The following is a 26,919-nucleotide window of genomic DNA, read 5'->3' as shown; positions in this document are numbered from 1 at the left end:
CATTTTCTCTCTTTAGATGAGAGAAAAGTTTTAGAAGATAATTCTTTGTATGTCTGAGAAGCTGGATTAGGACATGAGATCCAAGGAAGTGACAAACTTCTCTACCAAAATTGTGCATGAATGRGGCTTGGTTAAGGAAATAGAGAAGGTATGTATGCCCAAATTAGATGTATATAAAATTTGTCTGCACATCTTTGAAAATTCTAATTTCATACTTTTTGAAAATGGTTTTCAAAAATAACATGATATCCTAATGTACCAGTCTTTTCTGTCCAAATAGAATTATTTAAACCCACAGTTTAGCATAATAGTGATGGAAACAATTATAAAACAATTAAGGAAAAGTAATCAGCAGCAACAGTGATCTACCCTGTCTAGGAATAACAGTTGCCCTTCCTATTTAGATATGCAGCRTTTTTAAACAAAAATGTTGACCCATTCTTATGCACTCACTGATGTTGAACTAAAATACTTGTGTTTTATGTTTAGTGAGTGAGGTAGCATGCCGTTTGCTTTGCAGGATTTATTTAACTTGAAGAAAACCATCTTGTTTTATGCTACTGTAAAAATTCAATATGTAATAGCTTGCTGGAGATGTTCTGATTAACAATTTTTATCAATCAAATAATATATTTTAAAAATATTACGAGGTTACAGTCTCTACAAACCCCACGCTCAGTAGGATAACATCTGTCCTATGTCAATACAGCAACTGTGCATGCACATTTTCTTCTTAGAGGCAGTACTTTTTCAAAGAGGATGCAAATTTGCTGACTTTTAATATTGCTTTAGGAATGTGTTGGTTTCTGCTCTAGATGGTGGAGTTTCAATAAATTATCATAACCAGATGCAATTAGAAAGAAAATAAATCCTTTACTCTGAACAAGGAGGGCTCTCTGTGCCTATCAAGAGATGAAGACAGTGACATTACACAAATGATTGCAGTGGGTGGATGTCATTTGCCTACAAATCTTGCTTTGTGTTATAAATTGAGGAATGACTAGAAATATTAAAAAGATAGAAAGGACTTTGGCAGTTAGGGAGGATGTGCTTGTATTTCCTTTTCTGAAACATCCCATTGATTCCTAAGTGAAGCTGGGATYCAAGATCAAACATTTTGCAAATGTGCAGAGAGGGAACCACTGTGGGACCTGAATGGGGAGTGGATGATCTTATTTCCCACAGATCTATTAGAAAAAAGATGTAATACTTTGCATTCATTCTGAAACGACTAATGCAAATCTTCCAGTTCTTCACAGTTTTATTCGTGTAGAATAGTTGTTGATTCCGAAGGTTTTGTCATAGTAAGGATTTTAGAATGTTATAAAAAGAATTAAGCAGTTTTCCCTAAAGAAACACTGTTTGCTTATTCAATATTATGGCTAAAATTAGCTGTAGATAACTTGTAAGCACTATATCATAGCTTTACTTTGTCCAGTCACTGTCAAAAGGAGCCTAAAGAAATCCCATCTTGTAATGATTTCAGGGAGCAGAATCTCTTTCTATTTAAATAGACATCTTCATTTCTGTGCTACTAGCCTGATATATGCCATAATAAATGGGAATTTCCTAGCTAAACCCAAATACTTGATAAAGAGGAGACAGCTCGAGTACTGCAGATATGGTATATCTGGTATATATATTTACATACCCCAATGTTATAACTAAGTGCTTCCTTCCCATAGAACACAGCTGAAATCACCTCAGTCACCAATTTCAAATGGAGCAGTTTCTGTCTGGACTCATTAAAAAGTTAGAACAGTGTAACTTACATGTAGAATGTTTATCAGGAGTGAATCACTTCAGTTTTGCCTATCCTTAATAAACTTGGATTCTTTTTGTTATTTAAARGACGTGTTCAATTAGAGCTTCATTGCAGTATGGTGGTATGGTGGGTAAACTCATAAAGCCCCATAAAACAGATGGTTAAGGCTCTGGACACAAATAAAAGAAAGAACATGTTGCACTTCACTTTAAGTGGCAGTTCTGGTGTGCTGTGTTGGATGGTAAGGTGCTGAATTCAAAGCAATGAATAACATGGCAAATGCACTGCAGTACCAATACACAGTTACAAGTTGCACTTCATTTAAATTAGACACTCAGTTTGTATCCTTCCATACTTTGAATCGACCAAGCAAATAAAAACATGGCATAGTGCTTTTTATACTGTTCAGTACCAAGTTTAGTTCCCATAACTTTTTACTATAAGTGTATAAGCAGTCTGATAACCATAGTTTATTTACATTTATGATTATGACTTGGAATAGAAAATTCAAGTTTTGTTGTGCAATGGGAAAAACACTATTGGAATGGARTATGGACTGGAGAGTTGACACGCAGAGAGCAGCAGGTTCATCTTCTGTAGCATCATGTGTGCTCTATAGATCAGAAACTCTTAGCAGGTAGGCGTGGGTTATATAAGGACAATATGCAGATAGTGAAGTTAAATGCCAAATTAACAGTGCAGCCTTTCCATTTATTCTTAGTCCAAATGTCAGTATCATATGCAGACTCTTTTTAAAAGTGAATTTAGCAGCTGTTCAAAAATCCCAGTAATTTATTCTGAATGGTGCTTTCATGGCAGGCTCCCCATGTCACACACCCAGGAGGYTTCATTGTTTCTCCTGTAGCCAAACATAGTCTTTCTGAACCAATAGAAATATTCTTAGGGAGAAATATCATATAAATGAGTGTTCATGTCCTTTGGCTCTCCAGCGAATGGTGGCAACACTAGCAACTTATGCAATATTTTCATGGCCCAAAATCATCAAAGATGGATATAAATGTGGGTTTATTTAGCTACAGCAATTTAATCTAGCTGATAAATGTTAGCACATATGTGAGCCCGAATACCCAGTGTCARTTCTCTGGGGGCACTAATATAGAGGGAAACAACAGCAGTAGCTACAAATGTGAGTGCAAAACTTTTGCAAAGCACTTCATATCGCGCTTCATGCAGTTCTTGCCCAGTAAATCAGCCCAGCAATGCTGCAGTACAGGCTGTAGTTAATATTCTCATAAGCATTAGGTGCATGATTTTTACTTAGGACATTTTTGGTTGTGGCCTTGTCCTCTCAGCGTGGATTAGTATCTTAGGTCATTCTATGCAGTTACCAGGTTTACATTCAGCAGTTAGAGCCTTTGGCCCAATCTAATCTTGAATGAAGAACTGAGGATGCGAGAGATGAACAGGCTCCATGCACCATGACCAGATGAGGCATTTGGTGAAGATTCATGTAATGTAAATGTAGTGTTTGTATCTAAGATTCAAGGAGTTTCAATGTCTATTGCTAACACTAATCAATAGCAAAGAGCCATGAACAACACAAGGTTTAGAGTCACATATAGTTTCGATTACCCTCTGTATCAACAAATCTCACTGAAACTGTGGRCTACAATCATTATTACCTTGTCAAGACAGGTGCATTTGCTTCTTTAGGAATCCAGGTAAAAGAAGCAAGAGTAGGTTGTGACTTAAACCTTGGAAGCACTTGGAAAGCTTGAGAAATGAGATTTTTGTGGAAGTTTTATGTACCACAGCTATTAGAGGTATTTTCTGGACAGAAAATACCAGAAAATAACTGCTACTACTGCTAGAATAAAAGATCAACATAYTTAATAACAAGATAAATATAAAAGCAACCTTTTTTTCGAAGAAATTATGCTTTTATTTCTAACTGCTACCCCAATGACCTTGCCAAATAGGAGTAATAGAGGGAAAATAAATGGCAGCAGCTGTTTCTGCCTGGTTTATTTTTAATTAACAGGTTGGGACCTGCTTTGTCAAAGGATCTTGTCACCCATGTCACCTTTTTGTACTACAGATGGGCAATACAGCACCGATTTTTAAGTCAATACTTACTGTARTTCCTGAAAGGCATTCAGGAGATACTGTGTTATTTACATCTTTGCAGATAAGGAGCATTGACAGGGAGAAATGCCCATGTAGTTACTGCCTGCTCTTGCTCCCTGCAAGCTGCCAGCAATGGCCATAGCCTGGGCCATGTCTCTTCTCTGAGATGAATATTCACTGGTTCCCGTAGAGCCAAAGAGGACCTTTTTGTTCCTCACCCCCCACCTCCTATAGTGTTAGCAGATTGAACATTTTACACATTTTAAGCATTATTTTTGAGCAAGGGTATTTAAAAGCCTGAAGAACTGGAAGTGTCCGTCAACTTAGTATTTTATTCTATAAATACACTTATCTTTGTTTCTGAGAACTTAGAAACTGGATGAAAGGGTAAATATAGTGTATGCTTGGGTCAACACAATGTTACTTTGTTGCCTAGGAAAATTATAAGCAAAGTGCTGGAGCATTGTGCTAATCTGAGCACTTTCAAATTGGTTGCAAATTACATGCTATCTGCTCTGCCAATTAGCTGTTAAAACTTACTGGTCTTAACCTGTTCTTGGCTCTCTTGAATAGATGACAGCTATTCAAATCTTTCCCAAGACTAATAAGGAAAGTGTAATCATTGACATCTTACTTTTTACTACATCCCAATTGTCACCTCTGACATCCCTCATCTTCCTCAGGAGGCTCCAGAGACTTTAAATCTTGACGTGCTCACTTTTATTCTTGTGTTACTCAGAGCTGCCTAACATCTAATCTCCCACCTGTATTCATTCCTTCTTTGGGATGTACCTCAAAAATCTCTGGACCTTTCTTGCTTCCATTGCTGTGAGTCATAGATAATCACAGAATAGCTRAGGTGGGCTGGGACCTCTGGAGATCATCACACTGCCCAGGACCATGTCCAAACAGGCTTGGAGTAACTCCAAGGATGGAGAGAACACAACCTCTCTGGGAAACCTGCTCTAGTCCTCACAGTAAAATTTTTCCTTATGTTCAAATGGAATATGTAGGTACTGTAAATCTGAAAAAGAAGGTGAATAGAAGAGAGAAGTGAAATATTGTTCTGACCCTTTAACTTAAAATCCTATGAGCCATTTTGTCAGTTAATGGGAAAGGTAAATTAATGGGATAGCATTGTGATGCTGATTAAATTAAAAATTTTGAAGTGTGGTGGAAAATAAATTCTCYGTATTATCCAGTGAGTTGCTCTGATTTTCCTTGGATAAGCACTAAAATGCAGAAACAATCAAAGGATCAGAATAAGATCTCCAAAGAGAAAGTCAAGCAAGTCGGCTTTTCAGAGCTTAGTGAAAAGAACTAGTAGTTTAGTCAAAAACAGCAGGTTACTTACAAATCTAAAAATCCAGAGAACTGGAACCAAAGAATTTAAATCATCCATCAGTGGCCAGAAAAGACATTGCTCCCTTCAGTGTTTGGAATCTAACTTAGTTCTAACCCATTTAAGTAATTACACAGTGCAAACCTTCACTGCAAAACCACTTTAATCCAAATTCTAATAGAATGCCTTGTAAGACATTATTGTATCACTCACAACATTACCCTTTGTATTTCTTTTTTATATACTTCTCAAGTCATTAATCTTAATTTTAACCCACTGGCCAATGGAAAGAATTGCTATGCTTTCTTTGTGCTTATTTCTCCCAGAAGATAGCTTCAGAATCCTTCTTGGTCAACTGTTAAAAACTCGAAGTACTTACCTCTTTTGAGGCAAAAGACTGTAAATATGAGTTTACTGTCCCCTTAATTCTTCTACTTACTCTTCTCACCAGTTTCTAAGCATATCTCTATAAAGACTTGTTTTCCAAACCATGGGGGTCAGCAATACTCCTTAGCAGCAGAAGGGCTGCTGTACTAATCTGTATTGATAAGTGAAATGGCTGTGAATATTGTTGGAGGAATGGGGATGGTTTGAGTATTTTTAGCCTGGCAATATAATTTGATAAGAATTAAATCTGAGAAACAAATTTGGTATTGCAACAGCTTTATGGACTTTTGTAACATGTGCTGCTTAACATTTCCAAGAAGCTTCTCTTGTAATTTAGTCCATGTAGTTGTTTTCAGATGATAAAACCACAACAGAACCCTTTTATCACAGTAGGAAATTTCTCTCTCCCCTCAGATTTTGAGCAATAACAATTCTGTGGGGTAATAATTATTCCAGATGCACTGTACCATGCAAATTAATCTGTTGCTTTGGTAGTACTACTCCAAAAGCAATGCTGGTGGTGTACATTCACAATGAGCAAATTAATTAGCCAAACTGTGAAATCAAATAAATCTCACAGCAGTGACCTGTGTGCCCCTGAATAAAGACAGACATTAAGTTGATGCGCAGTTGCTTTAGCTGAAGTRAAACCAGAACTTAAAGAGGGTTGAATGTTCTCATTTTTCTGACTTAAAGTGGATATGCAGACTGGCAATACATTGCTGGCAAAGAARGATTCATGTTTGTCCATTCAGCTTTCTGTTTGAATTGATATAGAAGAGACATATAAAAGCAAATGCCACAAAACAGAACATTTTGTTGGAAATGTGCATTAGGGATAAAAATCAAAATCTGCAGGTTTACTATTGATATCAGTTTTTGTTATAGAAATCTCTGACATAGACCCCAGTTCTGTGGACTCAGATCTAATTTGACTTTGGGTAGCACTTGGCATCTCTCACACTGGAACTTGAAAGTAGCTGCAGCAGCTGCTAGTCCTCCCTGTGAGTGGGGGTTTCTGAAAGCTCTGAGGAGCATTAAAGATTTTGGATTGCAGTGATGCTACATTCTGKGACTTCTCTCTGTAAAAAGGAAACTGTTTTCTTCCACAAGAGCCTAATGCTTGCAGCTTTTTATCATAGCCAAAAAAATAAAAAAGAAAGAAATTTTATAAGGAGAGCATGGTCAGGATTACACATCAGCAGATACTCTGGGCAGCTGCAGATGTTGTCAGTCACAGTGCTATCCATATATGCTGATGTGGCAGGAACATAGTGATATGTTTTGCAAGAAAATAGTTTCAGATTGCTCAAAAATCTTGTGTGTTTTTATGTTGTCATATGACATGGAAGCATTGCAAGACAATTAAGTGGTTTATATCTGAAGGTAAAAAATAATAAACYCGTAACTGAATTTTTCCAGAAAAGGTCAGTGATATGTGGAAAAGTTCACTGGGCTATTCCATCCAGAATTTRATGTTGAACAATCAATAAGAGTATGAGATTTATTGCGGTGGATGCGTGTAAGAAGGGAAGTGGTGTTTGACTGAATGATGAGTCTGTGACAGGGAAGAGCTCTTTACTGGGAAACCTGTCTCTGGAGAAAATGACTTTTTGTGGGTTCATTATCARTGGCCAGTGAACCAGCAATTTCCATCGGATGCCATCAGCTTATAAACACAGTGCTTTCAGTCTGCAGGGCCAGCTTCTAGTTATTGGAGAGTTTGTCATTTCCCCTGTTGGTCAAATTCTCCCTCATCCTAATGGTGACCAAAATCATTCCTATTGGGAGAGTTTCTGCAACAGAAATTAAGTTGTTGGTAATTCTTTCTCCACTCACTATTTTTTGGCTATACCACAACATGCCAAAACGTATATCTCTACTGAAACAATACAGAACAGTTAATAATAGGAACTTAGATGTTTAACTCCCATTGATTTCAATGGAAAAGAGGGTCCTCAATAGGAATTAGTCACCTAAAACCTTTGGTACGATTTTCACTTATTATAAGTAAAGTGAGGAAGAATGCTTCATTCAGCTATAGATGTGTTAGTTCAGTTGGTTAAAACTGATGAAACTCCCTGCAGTCACTAAGAAGGAATATGTATATAGTGCTGATGCTTACACAAGAGGCTTGTACTGTATATAAACTGTAGTATTCCTATCTAGAATACTTGCAGAGTTAATCCTTCTGATCAGCAGCTGCTAGGAACTCAATTTCCCAAGGGCCAGTGTCTCTAATATTGATAGCGAATGCATTTGTTCGTGTCAGTTAATTCTCTCTATCTACTATGCAAAATACATCAATAAATAAATGAAAAGATTTCTTTCTGAGGCAAGATTGTGCTTGGGTATACAAATGCAAGCAGGGAAGTCATTTCCAATGAATGGAACATTCCCAATGTAGGCCTTGAAACACAGACTGGCTGACAGTACTTTTTATAGGTGTTTTACCGAGGAGTGAATGGTGTGGGGGCATGTTTATTTTGCTACAAGTGTTTAATAGTAACAGACTCTAAAAGTGATAAAATTGGGGTCTTTCAAAAATGAAGATATGTGCAGCTGCTGATTCCTGCAGTGCCCCACGTAAAAGATCAGCATTGGATGTAATTCAGCATGGGATTTAGATGAAACACAGAAACAAAGACCAATGGAGAGCCCAGCAGGAGATCAGCACTTCATTCTCCATATCCCATTAGGCTTGTAATATGGATACTTTAGACACTGAGAGGTTGGGTTTATTTATTTATTTATTTATTTATTTTTTATTAAAGGAGCAATATTCCTTTCTAAAGAACACACTGATGATAATTTTTCTTTGGAGACTTAATTTGTACCATTCTTCCTCTAGCAAATAGTGCCCTAAATGTCTTGCGAAGTTTTATTTATTCCTTCTGCAGACCCACCTTTCTTCCGAATCTCTAACTTGCCTGCAGACTTGGCTGTGCTCATGGCAGGCTCAGCGTTAGTTCCAGGTTCAGATGCAGGACTGCCTGGTGATTAAACTGTGGTCATTTAAATCATTTTAGTGATATCTGATGATCTCCCCGGGAGCACTGAYGCTCCCTACAGTTTTCCCATGGGAAGGAAACTTTGCTGCAAGGGTGACAGGGCTGGAGGAGGTTGCCCAAAGATGTTGTGGCATCTCCATTCTTGAAGATCTCAAAACCCAGCTGGACATGGTCCTGGGCAACATGCCCTAGGTGACCCTGCTTGAGCAAGGCCATTGGACCAGATGATCTCCAGAGATGCCTTCTGCTATCCGCTGCCATTCCATGATTCTGTGAAAACCAGAACTGTAACCAAGAGGTCACCTGAAGTGCAGATGGGAGGAGAAGGATGGAATAAACTGGGTGGGAACTGCCATAAAAAAGAGTGACTATTAAAACCACATCTAAATCTGCACAAACAGATGAGATTTGTAAAAAATCTGTCAAAATTCTTCAAAAATATAATTTATTGAATTATTTTATTTCAGTAATATTGATATTGCATCCTATAAACTGATTAATGAAAATGCATCAAAATAATACTCAAAATAGAATTTTAGACTTTCACAGCATATGAACTATGTAACATTTTATATCATACTAATGCATTATTTAAACCAATATTTTAATATAAACCAATAGAAATAAATCAAAACATTTTTATTTTATGCTAATGAAATATTTTGACACTGCCAAGATATTCAAGAAATAATATATTTTTACTTGCTTGAGAACATTCTCTAAACTCTCTTCTGCAACTGCTGCAAAGTTCAATATTTCAACCCTCAAAACACTTATTCAAAAACCACTAGACCAACTGTAATAATTTGAATATGTCTCCTATTCAAAACTAAAATATACTTCAAGTGCCACTCTCAGATTTAATAAATATACTGCTGTTTGCAGCTATGATAACCTTAAGATCCTGAAAACACCTTAAAAATCTAATTACATGCTTTTATTTGCTGTTAGTAAAAACAGAAGAATAACAACCCAACTCATTTCATCCCTACTGTGATTTCCTCTGGGCTAATTAAAGTGTACTCGACTGATATGTTAACTGTGCAGCTATAGGCAATCAAAATATTTAAAGGGACGAGTATTACATTAGTGCTGTGGTCTCTGTAATGAGCTGTGCTCATTGAAAAGCAGAGCCTCTCTGCAGGGAAAGAATTCCCTTCAGTGTGAGGTGTCTGACAACCTGGTGCAGCACGGGTGGTGCCTGAGCTCAGCCCTCAACACCTGGGTGCGAGACATGCTTTAGAAAGGAGCCAAGAAGATAGTCACAGACACAGATCAAAACAGATTTTACATACAAACATATAGCACCCATGTAATACATAATAGAGATTGTGGAAGAGGTGCGTGCCACTGAGATGAGAAAGAAGATTTATAAAAAAGTCACCTGCTTACTCCACTGCTCCCACCTATGTGCCTCAGTGCAAATGGACAGATTTTGTATTTGCTAGATAAGCACTTCTGCACATCCGCTGCTGAACTGTGGTGCTTGATGAAAGAACAAGCTCTAAAGAGAAGCTGATTCTTTAAAAGCAACTGCATTGACTTTTTGACATTGACATTTAGATTTCTAAGTGGCATGAATGGACTCACCTATAAAGGCAGATGGTATTTGTCTTTCCTATTTCTGGATCTTCCTACTTGCTGATGTCTTTAATGCCAAGATTCTGTATATTAATTTTTACAACTATCAAGGAAGAGACATGCAAGAACAGAAATAGCAAGTCTTCTGCTTTTCCCTATGATGTTGTACTATTGAGCTCTGAGGCAATAAATAACAGTTATTCGTTCACACTGTGCAAATCTCTCCATTAAAATACTCAGTAGGCTAAAGAGACTATCAGTGCTCTCCTGTGGTTTTTGTTTTCTTTAAATGCTAATATTTAGCTCATTTTATTTTCTGTCTATCTGAAAACAGTAGCAGCATTCTCTCTTACCACTCCTGAGGTAGAAAGGGGTGTAAGTCCTTATTTTTCAGACATTCAGCCCACAGGGAATGCCTAAAGCTATGAACAGAACGTGTTTTGTTTTCTTCTAAGATATGAATACTAATTATGTCCTAACTTCAGTTGTGTTTTTTCTTAATCTTGAGAATTGCATCTCTCTCCTTCATTGTGGATTTGTTCCACTACAATTTTCCTCGAGATCTTTGTCTCTTCAAATAATAAATACAGTATAATGTGGGAAGCAAAAACACCGCATATGAGATTCCATGAGAAAGTCTCTTGGTTGTTCTTCTCTTGCAGTTGCTTTTGATCCCTTGGATTGATTTTCCCCATTTTTTCTTCTAAATTCTAAGAATATATTTCAATTTCCTTTTTAAGTCAAACAAGAACTCAAAAGATTAAAAAAAAAMTGTTTTTTTAATTAAAGGCAACGTCCAGAAGTGAAATAGCTGGAAAAGGGGTATAATACCATTGTCTAAGTGAAACTTTTCTATCCTAATGAGGTTTGAGTACATTTAAGAGATCTGATACAATATTTAAATGCTTAACTTCAATTTCATCCATCATTCATACACATCTGATAACATTATTCAGGAATTAAGTGAAAATAACTCTTTTTGTCTCTATCAGCACCCCAATTAATGCCCACTAGGTTAGTCAAGGTCTGGTTGTAATATTAACATTGATATTGCGGCAGAACAAAAACTACTAGGGATTGTAGCAAAATGAAATATGTCCTGAAGACTTTTTTTCCCTTTTTCCTTTAAAGGCTGTAATTGTAAAGGATTATAATTTTTTTATGTTGAATATTTGCTTAGTATATAGGAATTCATACCTATTGAAGTTAACAGATTATCTGTGGAGTAACATATTATTTATTAAACATCAATAGGAAGATCAGAACTGACCTCAAAGAGGTGACCCATTTTGTCTTTTTGTTAGTAAGTCAGTACTTTGAATGACCCATGAGAATTCCTACAGTCATTTGCCTCGTCCTTCAACTTTCTGTTTAATATGAAGGAGACACATGCTACTAATAGGAAAAATTATCAGTACTACAATCTGCTTTTTATTTTTGTTTTGTATTGATAGCGAGTGTACTGAATGTACAAGGCAACGTGCTGCTTCCCAAGGTAATGTATCAATTGTTTAACAATGAAAAATGCTATAAAATATATAGTATCTTATATCTGGGAGAGAACATCTGTCCTTGGCATGTGTGTATTCTGTGTCTTTGTTTCCCTTTTCGCTCCCTCTTCTTTAAACAAACGCTAGGAGCACAGTAAGAGTGCTGAAATGGAGTTACACATTTTCAAGGACAAATACAATATTATTAGAATAGCAGACACATGGCTGACCCAGAAAATAGAAATGGGGATTTAACATACTAGAATGCAGAACTTGCCAGAAAACAGGGCAAAATAAAAGAGAAGGAGAAGTGGTAACACTGATAAGGGATTATACAGAATCTGCAATGAGAAATGATCATGTTTTGGCAGAAAAAGCAAAGTAATTTTGATAGAGTGTCATGATGACCAAGTTACTTGTAGTTTTCTCTTTCTATATTTTACTTGCTGATTGTCCCTTGTGAATATGCTTTACAACTCTTATTAGAACAGAGAAAAAAAGAAAGTGTTAAGCTCTCAACAGAATAAAAAGAGTTACTGCAGCCCTCTGCCACTGTCAATCCTTGACCTATGAAATTCTAGTAAGATTTAAGCAGTTCAGAATGACATCTAGAGTTTCACAGACTAAAGTTTCCCTATACCCTAACCTCTTTCCATCATTAGTCCATCACAAAGGATCTTTGTACACAAAGGATGTAGGAAGTTTCTAGGTGGCAATTTAAAAAGCTTTTCCTCTTAGGGATTTCCCCTTCCACTGAAAGAACGTCAAGCTGTTAATTAGGTCAAAACTATAGCTGCTCTGCATGGCAGACTTGTAGAGACAATCTGGTTCTAAATGAATACAATAACTAATGAAAGCAGCAAATCTCATATCTTTTGTTCTACCCATCTACTTAACGAACCACTATCATTACCTCACTGTGCAGTCATTAGCAACTTTTGCYCTAGAAGAAAGGAGTTGGCCAGAAACATCACAAAACAAGGGTCCTTTTAACTGTGCTCCTCTGCAGAAGGAACAGTCTTATAAAGAAAGATTGATTTTGAATCTCTGTACAGGATTTAGACCTACCTGAATTTAAGCACATGTCGTATAAACCACCAGCTGAAATAAGCTACCACGTTCAAAAGAAAAAAAAAAAAAAAAGGAACTAGGGGTGTCTAGAGTAACTGGTTTCATAGGGACTATGATATGCAAGAAGAATATAGTCTAAACACAGAATTAGCAAAGCGATATCTGCAAACAGATCCAGACACCTAGAGTGCTGAAAGGCTTTGAGGACAACCATTCCATAAAAGAAAGAAGAGCCCMTTTCCAATAAAACACATTAAAACTGACTAAAGAAAACTCGTAGAGGTGAAAACTAGAGCTTGGATAGCAGAGTCTGTTGAACTGCGCTGAGTTGCTTGTCTTATTGTACAACCCCTAGCAGGTAAGAAGGAATAACACACAAGCTATACTGCAAAGTATAGCAATACAATACCATAGACTCTGCATCCTTTATAGAGAAGGGTTTTCTTCATCTTTATGTAGAAAAGGCTTTATTCAGCTTTTGGTACTGTTGTGAATTTGTAGATCTCTATTATTATTTCACAACGTAAATAGAGAACTGCCTTTTAGAAAACCAGGTGAATTTACACCAATGTAAATGAGAACAAGGTGATAAAAGACTGACCAAGGCTTCATGTGGAGTCAGTTCATTTTCTTTATTAGAACATGTGGAAATAGGCTAGTGAGCTCAAAGTTAGGYTTGCTAGACTTTCTTTCTTTTACTAGGCAAATTACATTTATCACCTTTTTTCTTTATAGTGCTTTATTATTTGTGTTCAAGATTTTGCTGTTCAAATTCATTTCAGCATGTAGGATTTTAAAATGCAGTCAAACCTTGTTCTTAAGCAGATTTCCCATCATTACTTGTAAGTGTTGCATATTGCAATTCCCATTTCAGCATCAAAGTCCTTGTTTCTTTGTGAAACCTTTAAAGTAAAGCTTGTTATCACACCTGAATTAGAAAGGTTTTGGAAAGGAGAGCACACACATATTATATTAAGTACTGTAATGGCAAGTCTGTAGAAACTAAATATTAGCCTAGCTCTGCATCTAACTTAGAAAGCATCACATTTCTCTATTAACATCAATTCAAAATATTTTTGTTAGCTTGTCTAAATTTTTGTTGCATAAATGGTCATTAAACTTAAAAGGAAAATAGATCATTCAGTTTCACTTATTTTCTCTATGATTACACCAGATTTTGATTCCTTCATTTGTTTAAATAGTATTTTACAAAGCAAATTACACTTTGAGTTATGTGGGGAGTCACATACCTAAAGAGGAATCCTTTCCAGTTCTATGCTTAAGTATTTTAAGAACAGCTATTAGATTATGATCTGCCCAAGCAAACAAGTCTCTTCCACTAAGAATTGAGTGCTACACAATAGCTTCATTCATACGCCTTTACAGACGCTAAGGATAACTTAGGTCCTTTGAAACTCAAAATTGCTACTGACTTCAGCTGGTCCAGTATAGAGTAGCATTTGACTAATGAATAATTCAAGTGAAAATAAATATTTAGGGAGTACCACACTTGAGTAAATTGGGGAAAATGCACTGTGGATTATGCATGCAAAACATATAATCATTTTAACAAAGATGAGAGTGAATAGGCTATCAGTAGTGCTGTTGCAAAAGAAGAGCACCTCCATGAACCCAAAATAATTTGAAAGAGAGAAATCAGTTTCTTGCTACAGAAAAAGAGCAAATTCATACACTTTTTACATAATCATCTCAGGAGAGCTGTTCTAGCCTTTCACGAGTAGAAAAGATCAGTAGCTGGTTATATCTGGGCAAAAGTACTCTTGCAATTTTTGAGCACTAGTATTCTATTGGAAAGAGATTAAAATACAGGAATAAAATTAAAAGTAAATTAAAATACAGAAAATGTATTGCCAGCAGGTAAAGGGAGGTGATCCTTTCCCTCTGTTCAGCCCTGGTGAGACCACACCTGGAATATGGTGGCCAGCACCTTTCAGCAGTCTCCTGAATTTGAGCAGAGAYTGGGTTGATATCTATATAACCTATTTTTTTCTTCATGAAAAAAACATATACATGCATAAACCACTCAGCTTTTGTTGCAGAACCCTTATTTTCTAAGGAGATTTTAAGTCTCTACTAAATGCTAGAGGCTTATATTAGAAAAAAATAGCACTTGTGTTAGAAAAAACTATTTAGTTCATATCCAACAAACTTGCTAAACTTACTATGAATATCTTAGCCATGGGAAGTCACCATGGGAAAAATCTCTGAAGAGCAATTATCATTTTTTCCTACCAAAATTTGGAAAATTTCATTCTTCTGTGAGCATACTGAAAGCTTTGGGTTGATAAGGTACTGGGTTCTTACTGGAGGCAAATTCATAGCAATGAAGTGGCAGTCCAAGCCTRTGAAATTTGTGAATTAAAGCAGATGTCCCATTTGGGGTGGGGCTATAAAGKAGTCCTAACTATCTCCAAATGCCAGTGCAATCATTGGGTTGTTTTGCAATTCAGTGCCCCACAGAAACATCTCAGGACCTYGTACTTCCTCTAAACCTAAGTGTATGGATTGTATGTATAGACTTACGGCTTCGATTGCTCACTCACTGTGAGGGAGCAATTAAAGTTGATCATCTTGATCAGCTGCTGTGGCAGAGAAGGGAACATGGTCTAAGCCAAATGATTAGCACCAAGGCCAGCAGAATTATTGTCAGCTTGGTCAGATGGGGAAAGCTGCATCACGCAGCAGCCAGCTCCCCGCCGGGGAAGGCGCATCCAGGCAAAGTTTGCGTCACGTGCTAAGTAACAGAAAAATATCATAACTCTTGTAAAAGATCTGCACTTCAAAACACCTTTTGAGGAATCAAGCTGGAATAATTACAGGGTAGTCTCAGCGAGAGGAAGCGTTCTCATAAATGTTGTGCCCTGCTTTTATTTCAAGTCTCATGAACTTRGCTGTCAGCTGTTGATCACCGACCTGCCCCCAGCCTTGCCTGAGTTTTAGGCCCGRAATATCTTGGCTCCAGACTTCCAGGGATTTCTCTACTGTGAAATGAAATGTTTAAAATGTCTTTTTCTTTGCCTGATGGKGTACTTGATTTTAAACAGAGACTCGTTTCTCAAAGAATGTTCTAAACTAGCCCGCTCTTATCAGGTATTTGAAGGTTCCAAGATTTATGGCTTTATTGAAATTAAATATGAGAGACTTTGCTGAAYCCAAGATACAGGCTGCTATAACATTTCCAGAGTTTATAATTATTATTTCCCTTCCATATGGAACTTAATTGTAAATCTGCCAGTGAATTTACTTTAGCCTGGATGAATTTGGAATTTATCATTTCAGTTTTATTTCCTGCACATTTGGGGGGAAATATTTTGTATTCTTTAGTGAAAGAACTAATACTAAATTTACAGCCCTTTCTTTCTCAATAAAATCAGAAAAATCAAATTACTGTTAGGTGTAAAACCCCCAATACTATATTTTAAAGGTACATTTTGAGACAAAGGGCCTCATCTCACATTAGGAGACATAATTCAATGCCAGAAGAAGAGACACTAGGAATGATTATTTCCTTATTGAAAGAGTTGGGATGTCTTATTATTTCTTCTCCCCAATAAGAAATCATCGCAGATTACTACTATTAATTTGCTCCTGTTCACATTATTCTTAGTATTTCCATTTTTATTTTCTTCACACATGTTATTTTTAATTAGGGTCCAAATTTGCATGTGTTTCTCCCACTGATGAGTAGCAGCTGCTTTCAGGAAGCTCTGCCTGCCCGTAAGGCCTGAGCTGCTGCCGTGGAGGAGCGGGGCCTCCTGGCAAGGAAGGGCTGGGAACACTGCGCGGGCTGGAGGCCCCATGGCACGGACAGAGCTGCAGCCTGCTGACAGCTCAGGAGCCAAAGGGAAGGGGAGAGATATCCCGTGATGTTTATGACTGCCAYATTCTGCCATCGTATAAATTCCATCAAAAAAAATCCCACTGACTTAAGAGCCTTCCATGGAAACAAGGACAGAACGGGGCTAAATGTTGTTCTGAGGCTGTTCAGAAATAAATTACCAGAATCAAGGCATTTTACATAAAATTTCTATGTAATAAAAAAGAATGGAGGGTTGGAAAGCCAGGGCAGACTGAACAAAAAATTTAATTCAAGGGATGATCTATAACTCATGGCCTATCATATCTATCCTGTGGCTCACTGACATAAACCTGTAGCTGAAAATGCAACTGAATTCTAGATACAGTGAAAAATACAAAATATAAGGTGTCTCCAGAGCGCGCTAGAATGGTCTAAATCCACTGCTTTTCTCTGCAGCTTTTTCAATTAGTTGTGTTTAAAGGAAGAGAACCCTCATGTTGGAGTATCCATTCCCTTACACAACCCAGCAAGTGTACAGTGCTGTTAAGGCCAGAGCTGTCCGTGCTGAAGGCCAAAATCAAAACATTACCTATTTCAGGGCAAAGAGCACACACACACAAAAAATCTGTCTGGGTTGGACCACAAATATTTGTTATATGGAGCACCTTTTGGAGTTTTCTAACATGAAGACAGTGTTATGTCTATTCATGAAACTCTGCAAAAGATTTCAGTCCAATATCAGTCCAAAGGAGATTAAATACTTAAGCATTATACTGTCCTCTAAATTAAGGAAGTTGTATAAGCTTAATTTCCAGAGGATTCTAAATGTGATTAAACTGGATATACCATGATTAAATATCTTGCTGCTATCCATTTCTAGGTGGATTAAATCCATTAAAATGAGCTCTCCTGTAATATTTGTTTCAAATAATTCACAGGAAGATTTCTTATTCTGTGTTTTAGATTCTCACCTTTTTTTTTTTTTTTTTTTTTTTTTTTTTTGTATAGAAATCCCAGCTGAAGAACACACCTTGCCAAAATTAGCTGGTGGCTCATGAGAACACCCCTGCTTTGTACGCTCGTACCAACACTGGCAGCTCTATCAAATTGTAAGTGAACACAGTTTAGCATTTTGCCTTTTGAAGCTGAGGTTTCTCAGCTCTCATATTCCAAGGCTGCAGTCTCTAGGTTCTCCACGGCTGTGACTAGCCCAGTACCTGCTGAACAGCAACCACCCAAATCCCCCATGTAGTTGCCCACCCATCACAGCCAGTCTCACAAAACCACATTCTTTTTTTACTCTTTCTAACATCACATGTCTAAATTAATATCTTTTGGAAATGGCCTTTTTGAAAGAAATCTTCTCTTTCAGGGGGTTTTACACTTAGCTGTTGTCTCAAAGAGAAAAAAAGGAGAAATCTGGTCTTCAGGGTACCCATTCATGGAACTCCCATTCTGCAAAACCACTGTGATTTAGTTCACTCCCCACTGACTGTGCATTAAATTTGGCCTGTGAGAAGCATTTCTTTGCTTACATGTTTTCCCCTGTAGACCTTTCTTTTTCATATCATCAGGCAGGGGGTTTGCTGTATGTGAACTTAGATGAAAGTTCCTTGACCTGCTGCTGGCCACAGTTAGGCAAAATGTGTCCAGCAGGATAAAAGGAGAGCTGGAAAAATTGCACATGAACTTATAAAAATATCCTTCAATCTCTACTGGGATACTGCCTTCATCATGTCCACCCAGAGTTGCAGAGGATCTGGACCAAGGAACTATTCCAGTTATTTTAGTCTCTAAAACTACTCGCCACGAAAACACAAATGGGCTCCTTCTGCACCTGCACACAGATCCATAAAAGTCCAGTGTGGGTTTATCCTCTCTCTAGTCTGTCACACCATTGCAGAATATGCAGAGGTTCCTGGAATCTAGGAACCATTTACTTTTTTTTAGCTTACGAAGATAGTAATGTATGCAATTTGTATATACTCATTATCCATTTATTACAAGATGAACAAGTGTATGTTCATTAGTGTAAGCTGGCTAAAATATTGCCAAGATTTCTGTTGAAGCCTAATGGCTTTTTTTGTTGTTACGTTCATGCATTATTGTCTCCTCAGTGCTTTCTAAACATGAATTGCTCTCTCTGTAATAGTTACCTCACATTCTTTCTTTCTCTGACCCGTATGTACATTTGTATATACGTATTTATCTGTCTGTATTCCTATCTCTGTGCTCAGTGGGCCTAATGGACATATCATAGACCTAAGAAGAGTTTTTAAGCCACTAATTTTGTTTTCAATTTCATTTAAAGCCAATTCAATTCAAATAAGCATCAAATATAACTGACTGTATTTGTTTGTCAGGTAGCTGCATGTCTAAAATACATAGCATATCTGCCACTGGTGCTCAAAGTTGCAAAATTAGTAGTTATGCCAATGCCTTAAAAAATTTCCCTGACACAGGGGCTGTTCAAGAAAACTTTGGAAAATACAGAAAAACCTCTAATCATTTTTTTTTTTTTTAAATGAGGTATTATCACAATACCTAATACCCTTCACTCTCCCAAATCCTATCTTGCTGAGAGGTAGTAGCTCACTGAAGAGCCATCTCATTGGAATGAAACTAAATAATGCTTCCTTCTTCAAGTTTTTAACCCCAAATGCCAACGATCAGGTCAACATAACAAAACTGCCCCAAGCACCTGCTCACAGTGAATGAAAGGTCTGTCAGCAATGAAGTTAGCTCTGTTCCTGATCTGATTTTGGATGAAACACTAGACCTAGCCCGAAGCACGAGGACCTAGTTTAATGTCACCACATCAGCTCAGTCCAGTATTACAAGTCTCTCTGTACAGTACAAAACAAGCCCTAAAGAAAAGAAGCAGCAGCAGCAATCTGTCAGACATCTACTGAGCCTTTCCTTAACTCACTCTTGCATTTCTGTCCCCAACTCTGATCCACAGAGGCACAGGCCTGTGCTCTGTTACATGTCAGTAATGTGAGCAGTCTTCCTGGGCCCTTCTCATGTCACACTGCAGGATTTGCTGTATATGTCCTGTAGAGAAAAGAAATTTTCTCAGGCCCGCTGGCTTCCACTGCAAGCTGACCACCTTCTGGTATCTAAGAGAAATACCCATATCAGGCAGGAAAAAATGAATTTTGACTATTCCTGTCTCTGCACAGAAAATGATCCTTTTCTCACACAGCCTTGCAAACATATACGCAAGAGAAGGGACTAACTTTATGGCAGACCTACTGCTGAAGGTTCAGAAAGCACACATACCTATGTGTGCATTATGTAATAATTCAGTTGAGCTGAAAATGTTTTTGTTATTGTTGCTTTTTGGGGGAATATGCAGAGTCCTGAAAGAGAGAGCACGCTGATCTGAGTAAACATGATTTTTCAACCCTTTTGTAAGACAGCTGTCAAATGGCAAAAGGATCTATTGGCAATATGGTTACTGTTGAGTTAGCTGCAATATTCCTCTCTCCCTATAATTTTCCTTTTCACCTGTCAAACCTATCCATTTATATGCTTATATCCTGTTATTATATAAAATCAGGATGACAAATTGTATGTCTGCAGCCCTCTTTCTTCCCATTCTACAGCCCAGTGAACATTCCTAGTGTACATCAGTTTTATGTGAATGTAGGATGTTTGGGGTTTGTGAAAAATGTTGCTCTGCATGATTCATTTTACTGCAGCTAATGCCAGGAGAAAAAAATCTCTATTGAAAATAATAGCCTGCTTCTTGGACTTTGCACATAGATTTCTTTTGTCTGGTTTTCTTTTGTTTAAGCTACTATCCAGGTGGAATAATCAGGACTCTACAAGCAGAAACCTATCAACTATGGCATTATATATTACATTTTCTAATCATCACTCATACCTGCCAGCATATAAGGTTTATACTTTATTTATTTATTTTCAGACATCTAAAACTACACTGCTCAGGGCACCACTGAGACAGAGCCGAGGTGCGAGTAGAAACCTGCTGCAGGGTAAGTGCAATGGACTCTTGCTCAGAGGCAGCATGAGGCCCTTTCGATTCATTCTCCCTCAATGACAAAGCAGATGCTGACAGTATCAGCATGTACTTACATACAGGAATAACTGCAGAAATATGAGTTGAAGTCTTCATTCCACTTGCATAGGTGTAAAACTCTCATTGACTTCACAGGGAACGGGATTTTCTTCCCTGTATGAATTTTCTCTGCCACACAATTTAAAGATGCTTTTATGAGGACAGGAATCTGAGCACCTAACATACCATGTTTGCAATTCAGGAAATCTCTGACATGTGTTTTAAGATTGTATCATATTTCCTCCTGGCAAACTTTATGATATCAATAGCATTGAGGGAAGGTAACTCCACAAATGCTGTGGTATTCAGTGATGGCACTGGAGGTCATTTTAAAGTTACAACTTTTCCTAATTGACTTCCTAAGTCTCACTGTGTTGTTAAAAAAAAAAAAAAATCAGGTCCAATTCCATTTCATAGCATACTGAACAACAGCTATATTTGGCTTTTTCATTTTTGTGAATATGCTTTACTTATTCGGGTTTTGTTCTGTTTTAATTTCTAATAGCACATTAAGAGTCTGATCCATTTAAGCCAATAGTTGGGTTTCCCCCTGGTTTCAGTGGGTACTGTGTCAGTATCTGTGAAGAAGAAGAATATACAGGTCTTTTTGCAAGTGTCATAAATGCTCATTTACTCCCAAATTCTGTAATTGAAAATAAAACACTTTATGTTGTCTTTGTTTCCTTCATGAAGCTACCATGTCATAGAAGAAGTGTGCAGTTATCAGCAAAATACCATGCAGTATTTTGTGGCTAACACAGTCTAATTCTTGTGTCACTGCTATATGCGAGTTTAGCACAAAATATAACCCTATTAAAATTACAATGCATTTATCACCTCGCTCAGTTCAAAGAACTCACAAGCTGCAAAGAATTTAATTAAAACATGATGATTTAATAGGCAGGCTCCATCTATTGTTTACTCAGGAGGTTGAGATTCTATTTAAAACCAAGTCCCAAATTTAATTTAGGCTTCCACCAACCTTGTTGTAGATATAAGACTACTTAGAAAGAAGAGAGTCACAGAAGTTTAGAGTGGGTCCTTTCATTTTACATAGTTACAGAAGAATTTGAAAAGTTTGAGAAGATGGTGTCTGCATTTCAGTGCTGCAGAGGGACGTGAGTGGATCAGGAGAGGAAAGAGGATATTCATCTCTAGTTATTTTCAGTGAAATTCAGGAATAAATGGTGGGGAGATTGCAAAGGCAACACAATCATGCCTGCAGCATGGCCAAATGAGGAGAGCAAGCCATGGGAGCAATAGGAAAGGCTCACACTGTCTTTTCCCTCACCTTACTGAGGCTCTGGAGACTATTGACAGAATTTGTCAGCCTGAATTGCTTTATTTTCTGCTAGTCATCTATTCTGTTTTCAAATAATGATATGTTCCCTGAGGCAAAGTCCTATTCAGGGCTAAAGCATGGTTTTAATTTCTTTCCAAGGTTTATAATGCTCAGCTTACAAAAGATACCACAGAATGTCCTTAAAATGCGTTTATTACAGCAGCATCTCATAACGGTGTGTCTAGTAAAGAAAAGATGCTGAAGCACAAAAAGGAAAAAAGAAAAATGAAGAAAGGTACATACTGTTTGGGGATGGTATTGAATGTTTAATAGCACAGGGCACCCACAAAGGAAGGGCTATTTCTCAGTGCAAAGCGATTTCGCAGGTGGTGCAGAGAGGCATTTTCATGCTGACTAGTGCAAGTGAGGTTTGCATAACCTCACCTGTAATCCAGTAATTTACAACTCCAGTTAGTTGTTTGGGAGTAAAATGCCAACAGTGTCACTTCAAGGTGATGTTTTGTGTTGTGGGATGGCCTGACACTGTGTGAGGGAGGGATGCGGCTGCCTCGAACGTGCCAAGCGCTGATGGCGCTTCCTAATGACGTTTCAAAGCCCAGGCTGCTCGCCCCGTGTGCGCGTCTGCTGCAGCCACCTTCAGAGCACACATCCCCTTCTGACTTTGCTGTGCTTTGTGCAAATGTTTATTACAAAAAAGAAAATGAAGTATTGGCTTCTCTTCCCACTTGATGCACAGTATTTATTTTATCACTTCAAAAGTATGGATTAAATCAGCATGGAAAATTGGGGTTTGTTTTCTCTGAATGAGAACATAGTAGAGGATTTCACTGACTTCCAATAATTTCTTTTATCAATTATTTAAAACAACTAGCTCTGGAAAGAAATACTTGTAGGAGCAAGCTGCATGTAAGGATTTTTTGGACAGTACATGTAGAAACTCTTCTTTAGGAGGAAAATATATCTTTCTTTATACAGATGGATCCTGGCATGACTCAAACAAGATATTGTGCATGATTTCTATAAACAGAAAAATATAAAAACCTTGCCACAAAATGCATGATTTAATGTAGCCATGAGAAAAGGCAATCTGCCAGTTTCTCAGTTTCTGTCACAGTTTCAATGAAAAGTGATTCTAGCATTTAAAAAATCTAAAAAGCTGTCCCAGGCAAATGCCATGTTTCTATAAATTATCTGCACTGTAAATCTAATTTTTGGGGTGTTGTAATTAGGTTGCTTGACAAAAGACAGTAATTATTTATTTCTTGTTATGAAATTAATGATTATTTGCTATAGCAGTATCTATATAATGAAACATTTTAGAGAAGCTTACTGTACATTGCAAAATGATTCATGAGAAAAAAACATTAAATCAGTTTAGCTACAAAAATCTATTATGTACACATTGGTAATGTGCTGCAATCCTAATCTGCTGGGTAAGGAAGTCTGCTTGGTTACTCAGTGTATGTGTTTTCTCATCAGAGAGCCCAGCTTTAAATCCCTACCTCAACTTTTAGCAGAAAATTGAAGCCGAAATGCCTGCTGTGTTTTGCATAGCAGTAACCCTGTTTATTCAAATTCATAGCTCTAAAGCCAATTGTGTCCATTGGCTTTTGCAGTTTCACAATTCTGTGCTTGCTCGCAGGCTGAGAAAAGCTTCCAATCCTGCCCACGTGGGCTCTGCCACCAGTGCACCAGGCCTGCACGTGTTGACTGAAGGAATTATAAACCCATGGCTCAGGAAGCTAAGTATTTACATGCTTAAGTGGACTACATGATACAGTAAAGAAGGCTTTTCTGCCTTTGTTTTCAAAGAGACATTAAAATTGCTTAGACTGACCTCAAATATACTGTAGACACCTGTTTGCTAGGTCAAAGTGGAGATGATGGGATAAAAAGCAATTAATTGGCACAAACAGAAATATATTACTAAATGTCATGACATTTACAAGGGTTTAGACACTGAAAGAGATAATAAGGCATTTACAGTAATTTATAGAAGTTCCTCAGGAGATATTCTGGATTTTTAGGCAGGTAAGTACCTTGGAACATCGGGTTTCTGTCCCTTTGCTGGAAAGCCCTTTCCTTGCTCTCATGATGTAGACAGCTTGCAGGCTGGGACACGGAGCACATGCATGTGACAGGATCGAGCTGTGTGGGGCGCAGGGCACTCACCCACCGAGCTCCCCATGGGCATGCAGCACGGTCAGGGAGCAGTTTTATGGCACCAGTGCCCTTCACCACTCCATGGCTGTGGGGTTTAATTGTGATTTCAGTGACTCTTGATGGGACCCTCTCCCCATGCCTTGGTGGGACCTGCTCTGCTGAGAACTGCAGGCTCTTTCTGCTGAATAGAGCCATAAATTATTTACATTGCTTTCCTATAGCAACTTATTGACTACGGCATTGTAAAGTACCCTATTAATGTTTTAAGCATTTCACTTTATTTTAATACAAGTGAATTATTTAGGAAATGTTAAAATGCTTTATGCTTTGACTAATGAGAAGGAAAAGTGTACACTGCATCTTATTTTAATTGGATGTTTACCTTATCCTCTRGAAATCAGGCATTTATTATTTCAGACTTAATTAACTATGCATACAGTCCCTGATGGATGTGTATTCAGTTCTTCCGCTTGATCTAGTCATTAAGACCCATAAATGTGCAGATTATTTTTACTTGGAAATATGAAATAATTCCATTTTTCAGGTAACTCAGTTACTACATAGAGAGTCATTTACTACCTATCTCATCACTTGGATATATTCAGCTTACTAAACTGATGCAATGCAGTATGTTTAAATTTGGAATGATATAAATTGATGCAAGTGGTGCAAAACTTATAGTCAGCCTGAAGTGAGTGATACATTTAGGTCTGTCTTTTATCTTTAATATTTTTAAGTAACGCAGAGATTATTTTTCTTTAGCTAGAGTATGCTCCAGTCATTGCCATGCAGCGGCACTAGTGCAGTTTTCTGTCTGGACTTACTCAGGGTTTCGAGCTACTTTAGGATTGTCTTGAGGATCTGGTTGGATAAAGATGTGAAGTGTCGGCTTTTCTTCTAAACGATTATTTATGTCAGGCATAATTCTGCCTTGCATGGAGGTGATATAGAGGGTAGTGCTAGGGCACTAAGCAGAATTTTGGTTTAAGCCCCAAGAGGGCTTCTTCTTGTATGCAAAAATCAGAATTGAATTTGTGAAAGATGACAAAAAAGACTCTAGAATTTTACTCAGTCTCATCATTATTTTCTTTATCAATGTTTTTACTTACTTAGTGGAGAGAAAGCAAACTTGGTTCTTCTCTGATCTACCATGCATTAACATCAGAATGTCAAACACCAGCAGAAAATGAAACATCAAACCAGACCACTTTACACTAGGACCTGATCAAATGAAGTGGAGACCAGTGAAGAAATGGTGTCCTCCCCTGTTACAGAAAATTCATAATGTTGTGTTGCAGAAATAGAAACATATTAGTCTTTCTCATGCCTTAATAATTTTCTTAAACCATCCATTTAAACACATCTTCCCAAGTTACCACACATGCTTCATAAAACGATCATAGGAATGACATCAGACGCCATCATACAGTTGTTGTTTTCATGTTGTGAAACGAAGACTTTTAAAAATGGCTCCATCATATCCTACAGGAAATGGCCATTTACAGATGAACACATACAAGCACTCTTCTTGTCTGTCCTCATGGTAGCTGAGTTCTAGAAGTTTCTGCAACAGCCAATATGCTGCTTTTGTGGTGTAAAATACTATAGTATTCCTATGCATAGCTCTAAAATATACTATTAGTCTATACCTTACTGATGCCAGTAAGGATTCCCACCGTGGTTAGAACAAGAGTTTGATAGGATGAAATGCATCCATGTGATAAAAACCGAAATAAAAGTCTAGATGGAGGGAATTTAACTGTTAAAGAATGTAGATATTTCAATGTGCTATTTGCACATTACTAATTGCACAATTTCAATGTGCAATGTGCTATCTGTTCAGTCCAGAGATAAAGTTGAAAAAAAAATCTGCTTTAAAGACTGAAAGTGTGGGATAAACCTCACTCTTAATTTTCAGGAGAAAAAGCAATTTCTTCATACAGGACTTAACATATTGATTTTAAAATATTTTTAATTAATTTTCCTGATTATTTTGTTCACAGAACAATATTTCAGCTATTTTGTTTTCTGTTAGCTTCTGAATTCATTGCTTCCCTGTGGCTATATTTTTTACAGGCAAGTTAGTTTGAGAATGCATTAGCTGTGAGCTCAGACCTTTTTGTTTTCATACGATGTCCCCCAGTTCTCATATTGTGTAAAAGGAGGAAACACATCTACTTTTCAGTATCCTTCATAAATCTTTTTTATTCACTTGTAAAACGGCAGGAGAAGTAGTATAACATCTCCGTTACACTGTATTAGCCCATTGCTGGCATGTCCTTTAAACAGGTTTACATTCTATAGATATAATGGCAAATGCTATAAGAGGAAACTGTTAGCTCTATACAGATGAAGAAGAAGTCATGCTGAGCTGCCATGAGCTAATAGGTTCCTGTGTTTTCAAAAATGCATGTCTCTTGTTTGTACAAAACTCAAGGTACTTTCTCTGCTAACCAGCAAAACAGCATTCAGGGCTGCAGTGGAAGCTGCGCTTGGTCAGAATTCTCCCTGATTTGATCCAGGATTACTCTAAGACCTTACCTGTTTTTTTTTTCAGAAATATAGAAAAATGGAGACATAAAAAAAAAATTAGATGTTTTTATCACGTAAGCCATTTTGGTCAAAACTGACTTTTTAGAGAAGAAAACGCAGCAATCTAGATYCAGATGGATAAGAAAAATGCTATTTTCTATCCCACAACAATTCTTTATGTCTTGAGATGTCAACAGTCTTATTATTCCTATTGGGGTTGAAATAGTGTTTTGAAATAAGAGGGAAAGAGTTCCTCCAAAAGTCACAGCCTTATGGCTGAGA

General features: G+C 37.3%; 1 pseudogene; it reads left to right on the top strand.

Annotated features, from left to right (window-relative positions):
- LOC112944125 overlaps positions 1–26,919 on the top strand; it is a 219,604-nt pseudogene that overhangs the window by 144,525 nt on the left and 48,160 nt on the right.

This window comes from Nothoprocta perdicaria, unplaced genomic scaffold (genome assembly GCF_003342845.1).
Source record: "Nothoprocta perdicaria isolate Ctin4 unplaced genomic scaffold, notPer1 scaffold_16, whole genome shotgun sequence".
Classification (NCBI taxonomy): Eukaryota; Metazoa; Chordata; class Aves; order Tinamiformes; family Tinamidae; genus Nothoprocta; species Nothoprocta perdicaria.
This window is presented reverse-complemented; position numbering and strand designations above follow the sequence as displayed.